The sequence below is a fragment of the Delphinapterus leucas genome, chromosome 13, assembly GCF_059928025.1.
Source record: "Delphinapterus leucas isolate spDelLeu-1000000601 "Yukka" chromosome 13, BTC_Dleu_Yukka2, whole genome shotgun sequence".
Taxonomy (NCBI): domain Eukaryota; kingdom Metazoa; phylum Chordata; class Mammalia; order Artiodactyla; family Monodontidae; genus Delphinapterus; species Delphinapterus leucas.
This window is the reverse complement of record NC_143141.1, coordinates 40,447,009-40,453,051: the sequence shown is the minus strand read 5'-3', so window position 1 is coordinate 40,453,051 and position 6,043 is coordinate 40,447,009.

Here is a 6,043-nt window from a genome sequence, read left to right as displayed (position 1 = left end):
CCTAGGGAAGCACGCTCCAGGCAGGAGGACCAGCAAGTGAAAAGACCCTGAGGAATGAGTGTGTTCTGCTGTTGGGAAAACCCCACGGAGGCCAGTTTTGGCTTAAGAGAGTGAGCAAGGGAGAGGAGTACGGCCTCCAAGAGAAGGTGGAGAAAGAGGGCCAGACCCCACAGGGCCTTAAAAGCCATGGAAAGGAATTAGGGTTTCATCCTAAATACCATGAGAACCCACCAGGTGATTTTTTTTTTTCCTTTTCTTTTGTGCGGTACGCGGGCCTCTCACTGTTGCGGCCTCTCCCGTTGCCGAGCACAGGCTCCGGACGCGCAGGCTCAGCGGCCATGGCTCACGGGCCCAGCCGCTCCGCTGCATGTGGGATCTTCCCGGACCAGAGCACGAACCCGAGTCCCCTGCATCGGCAGGCGGACTCTCAACCACTGCGCCACCAGGGAAGCCCTCACCAGGTGATTTTAAGAAGGGTTGATGGTACATGATTTATGTTTTTAAAAGACCATGCTGACTTAACATGAACTCAACATTGAAGAAGGGAGTTGAATTACAGTTTACAAAAGATGTGGGTACTCTCAGATTCCCGGGCAATGCCTTATTTTAGCACTGTGTAGTAATTTCTAAGGGCTTTTGGGTGAACTGTGGCTGTTTTATAAGCTGCTATCAGGGCACTGAGAATAAACGACATTGTAGATTAAAACCATCCACTAGACCTAAAGAAACACTCATCCTTCCCATACTTAGAAATTCCACCCATCCTCTCTTCTCACTAAGCTCATCCCTTCTTATTTCTAATTATAGAATATCACCTGACATTGGATAATCTGTATAAATCATCTAAAGCCAACCGTTAGTTGTAGCTTCTCTAGAATAACTGTTAGCTGTATCACTTTGGCTTGAAATGAATGACACATTTTCTGGCCTATCCTGGCTATGGCACCAGTCTGTCAACAGTGACTAAGAGAGAAAAGGATGCATACTGGCCTCCTGAAAAACAGCAACTCCTGCCTTTCAGAGAAGGACCATTTGTGAAAGCAATCTGTTTATCTGTTTTAAATTTTCTCTTTCAGGCTCCTGAGAGTCTACTCACTGAAGACATGCTGTGGAGGAGGAGCCTGCCCAGGAGGAGAGCCCAGAGCCAATGGAAGGAGGGGGGAGGAGTCTGGGTTGGCAATGAAGTGGGGGAGCCTATCCAGGGGAGAAGCTGGCATTACTGGGGAAAGTGCCCATAAGGCTGATGTGTAAAGTGGGCATAACTGGCCGGGAATCGAGTTGTGTGAGGGAAGATTCCAGACCAGTGTCAAGGAGAACCCCTGTTAGCAGAGAAAGTGTCAAAGAATAAAAATTTAATACTTGTATCTCTGCCTCACTCATCTAAAAAAAAGTATGAGGTTCTTCTCTTCTCTTGATGGAGTTTTTGCTGGCATTAAAATCAATGGAATCAAAAACAAGCACAGACAACGACTTTGCTTCCTCTCCCGAAGTTACTTTTTTTTTTTCTTTTTTTTGCAGTACGCGGGCCTCTCGCTGTTGTGGCCTCTCCCGTTGCGGAGCACAGGCTCCAGATGCGCAGGCTCAGCGGCCATGGCTCACGGGCCCAGCCGCTCCACGGCATGTGGGATCTTCCCGGACCGGGGCACGAACCCGTGTCCCCTGCATTGGCAGGCGGACTCCCAACCACTGCGCCACCAGGGAAGCCGCCGAAGTTACTTTTATCTATTCCTGGTATTAAAATGAGGATTGGCTTTTAAGAAAAGGTGGAATTTTCCCTCCTTCCCCACTCCAACTGGCCTTACACACACACACACACACACATACACATACACAAATACACACCAGGCAATCTTGAAAAATCATGCCTAACCCCAAACCCCCCTGAATTTATAGAGTTCCGATTAATTCTTAAGTTTAAGAGTAACACTGAGCCAACCAAGGCCAAGGTTATGAATGAATGAAATGTGATGAGTTTAATCAGTGTAGATTACCAATTTGAACTTCTGCAATTTAAAACATTTTCTTCAACTCTTTAATTAATCTTTCTCTATGGAAAAAATTAATCATTTGGAGGTGGAATGAAACCAGCCTCTGAATTCAAAACACTTTATTTTTATTTTGGGGGCTATGCTACCACGTTGGCAGTAGAGCTCTTAGACCCATTCTGAATATTGTCAGATGGAACAGGCAGTGTACAGGGAGGAATCTACAATATGAGGAAGTAGAGATGCCCTGAAGAAACTCATACGGAAAAGGAGGGCAAGTATTTTAAGTACAAATATGTATATGGTTGTTTGGGCCTCTTTTAAGAAAGTAAGAAAGATCATAATCACAACTAAAATGGAGCCCAGCTCAATAAAGAATTGTTGAATAAATAAATGAAGTCTGTTTTCTCTGAATCTCTTTGGTTAGTCAAATTTGGATGCCCAGTTTAAATTCCCAGGTCCCTCCTGGATGGTGGTTTGTTCAGAAGCTGTCTGTGTTAATCCCTGCTCTGTGTGGTTCACCTTTTAAGAAATCTAGAAATCTGTGTCACTCAAACACATTTCCTCTAAAAATCAAATGACCACCTGGCAGCCTGACTCCTGAGTTTTCCTGCCCATTAGTCAGGATTTCCAGCAGACTGTTAATTCTGAATCTTCATCTCCTTCCACGCAGCCAAGCCACACGAGTTTCCATGAAACTACCAAACTAAGAAATCCATTATGCCACTTGACACCAAGAAAGTAAAATCACAGAGGCAATAAAAAGGAGGACTATAAACCAGCAGATGAAAACAGTAACATCAAGCATAATGAGAAGAGTGAAATGAGGCCCGGGCCTCTGCCACGTAGGCCTGTCCCATTCCTTACTGGTACAAGGCTGGCTGAGCACAGATCTGCCTCTTGGAATTGCTGAAAGGTAAGGCTGGAGAGGAGGCACAGAAGCACATCCTTGGCTCTCAGTCCCAGCACAAAGCCCTGTATCTTAAAATATCTTTCATTCATGCTGCCAGTTCCAAAGACTGGAAGCAGCATTCTTTTGTGCTTCTTTCTGGGCGAGGGCTCTTGCTACCTTCCACAGGAGTGAGCCAGCTCGGGGTGCACTCCTACGACATCTCAGACATGATAAAGGGCCCACAGTGACATCCCCAGGGTAGGAAGCAGTGCATACCTTTGAAGCCCTGAACTCCTCCTGGGAAATGGGCTCATTATTACCCTTTTCAGTCTGGAGGTTTTCTGCAATCAATCCTTCCTGCGCTAAGTAATTAAAACGCAAGCAGGAGTCTGGTTCTAGCTGCCTCATAAATAAACTGAAAATAATGAAATGTTAGCTACTGGCATTGACTGCCAAGTTTTATGGTTGTCCCCTAATTACACTGGTACAACACAAATTTTTGTGTGTGTCTAAAATAATATTTGATAACCGTGACCATAGTTCCTAGAATAATTAAGAACTTTAATCATGTACTGAAATACAGAAAAATAGCTTGATAACTATTTGCCCTCCTACCTAACGAGGTAACCAAAGAATGCTGAGTTTGTATATTTTCTGCCTACGTGAATATTTATCCTGAGCAGAGACTGGCCTGACGAAAACAATTATGAAGAGTTGAAAGCCTGACCAGCCTGTAAAATGGTACATTATCTTTTTCCTCAAAGTGGGCTGCAGCCACCTTTTGGGGTCTGGGGCAGGGAGGGAATCAAGCCACAAGATGAACAGGGTAAACATTTAGATGCTTTAATTTTGCTGTATTTATGGGTGTGGGGAGCACATTATGTTTATATCAAAAATAAACATGGCGATACTGTTGAACAGAGTGCAAAAGTCGCACACATTTCTCAATATTACAGACATTTTGAGCTGCCAGCTACATCCGCAGGGGTCCTCACAGGTCCTCCTTCATTTTAGGGGGTTCTCTGTGGAACCATTTGTAAAGTGCTCCCGTAATATCAGGAAGCAATGACTTGCCAAATAAAAAGGCAAATGTTTCTGATGTGCAAGTTTCTACTCCAGATTAGATCAGATGGATTTCACATCATATATATGAGTAACAGGAATCTTAAAGCACCTTTTAGATAACTGGCTCTCCACTGGGGGCAAGTTTTCCCCACCCCACTCAGGGACATTTGACACTTGTCAATGTCTGAGGAATTTTTGGCTGTCACCACTTCCGGGGGGCAGCTACCGGCATCTAGTGCTCAACATCCTACAATGCACAGGACAGCTCCCTACCACAAAGAATTTCTCAGCCTAAAATATCAATAGCGCTGAGGACGAGAAACCCTGCTGCTGCCAATGTGTATATATACGCAGAAAACAAGTGGTCTGAAAGTCAAAGGCAGGTCTCGGGGATCGGGGCCCACAGTCACAGTGTAAAGGAAGAAGGCACATATCTACCCGGACCAGGGCAGGAGACAAAACCAGCCTCTGGAAACAGGGGTTCAGCTGGTGACCAGACCAGGCGGAGTGCGTTTAGAAATCGGGCCACGAATAGAGCTGCTGTGCAGTCTTTGCAGACTTGCTTTGGTGGGATGGTGGAAGGGGCTGCTGTGCTTGTGGTCAGAGATGTGCCAGCTCCTCCAGACGGCTGCCTTAATCCTCCCAATGGGAGTGACTCTCCCCACTCAGTGCTCAGGTTGTAGATCTGAGGCCTTTATTATCTTACCCACTGCATTCTACATTGGACCCCAGAGTGAGTTGTGAGCTTCTTCAGGACAAGACCCATGCATTTTCATATATCTCTTCTTGGTCCAGGGTATCACAGCACCTAGCAATGCTCATAACATGGCTGCTGAATTGACGTCAATGCCATATTCTCCCCACAGTATTAGAAATTCTGCATGCCTACATTTGAATAAAACATATTAAATGGGAAGGAGAGAAGGACGTGATCTACTATTTTCATCTGGGAAGATCATTTAGCAAAGTCTATCTTCAAAGACCTGTGTATATTTCTTTTTCGATGCTGACTTTCTTTAGCCTTTTTAGTAGTTTCTAGCAGTAATACAGTTCACTGTTGCATTTCATAAAAGGGTCACAATCTTGGTTAAAGCTTTTTAGACAAAAATGCCCATAATCAAAGCCCAGAGCAAAGTTTGCCTGTCCTTCTCTCTACAACTTTTTAAAAATTCAAGCTCTATAATTCATTTATTTGCTAATGAATTTCCCTGTCAGGGGTAGTTTGACTCTGCTCAGCTTTAATTATAACAAAAAATTCACTTAGGCTTTCTCCCTGCTCTCCATATTGAAAATGAACTGTTCTATAGAATGACTGAGAAGGAACAAAGCATTTTTGGAATAAAAGGCAATTTTCCAGTTTAAAATGTTCTGGGCAGGTTCAGTACCTTCCTGTTCTTTACACTCCTAAAATGTAAGAATTTTAGGAATGTAAAGAACATCTCAAGCAATCCGAGTATCTTCAACTCCACTGACAATGTAAATCAAAGGGTTATTCTTCACCCTACAAAACCACTTATTGAAAGATTCAACCCAAGATTATTTTCATTCAGCAGCACCTACCATTTAAATTTAGATGGCCTTTACACAGCTTTTTTGCGGTACGCGGGCTTCTCACTGTTGTGGCCTCTCCCGTTGCGGAGCACAGGCTCCGAACGCGCAGGCTCAGTGGCCATGGCTCATGGGCCCAGTCGCTCCGCGGCATGTGGGATCTTCCCGGACCGGGGCACGAACCCGTGTCCCCTGCATCGGCAGGCAGACTCTCAACCACTGCGCCACCAGGGAAGCCCCAGAAGAACTTTCTAAGAGCTAAGAAGGAATGATGAATGAGCCCAACCTCTTAATTTTGCGGTGAGGAAACTGAGGCTTAGAAGTCAATTTGAACTCTCAGAGCTATGTAATGACAACGGCTAGGACTTTTCAAGGGCGCACAGCTTCTCTTACCTTCATCATTCCCACCGTTGTCTAAGCCACCATTATATCTTGCTTGGATTGCTGCAGGAGCTTCGTAAGTCCTGCTTCTACCTGCCTCCTACACACTGCCCTCCTCACAGAGACCACTTCACACAGCAGCCAGAGGGATACATCCACAACAGAAGGCAAG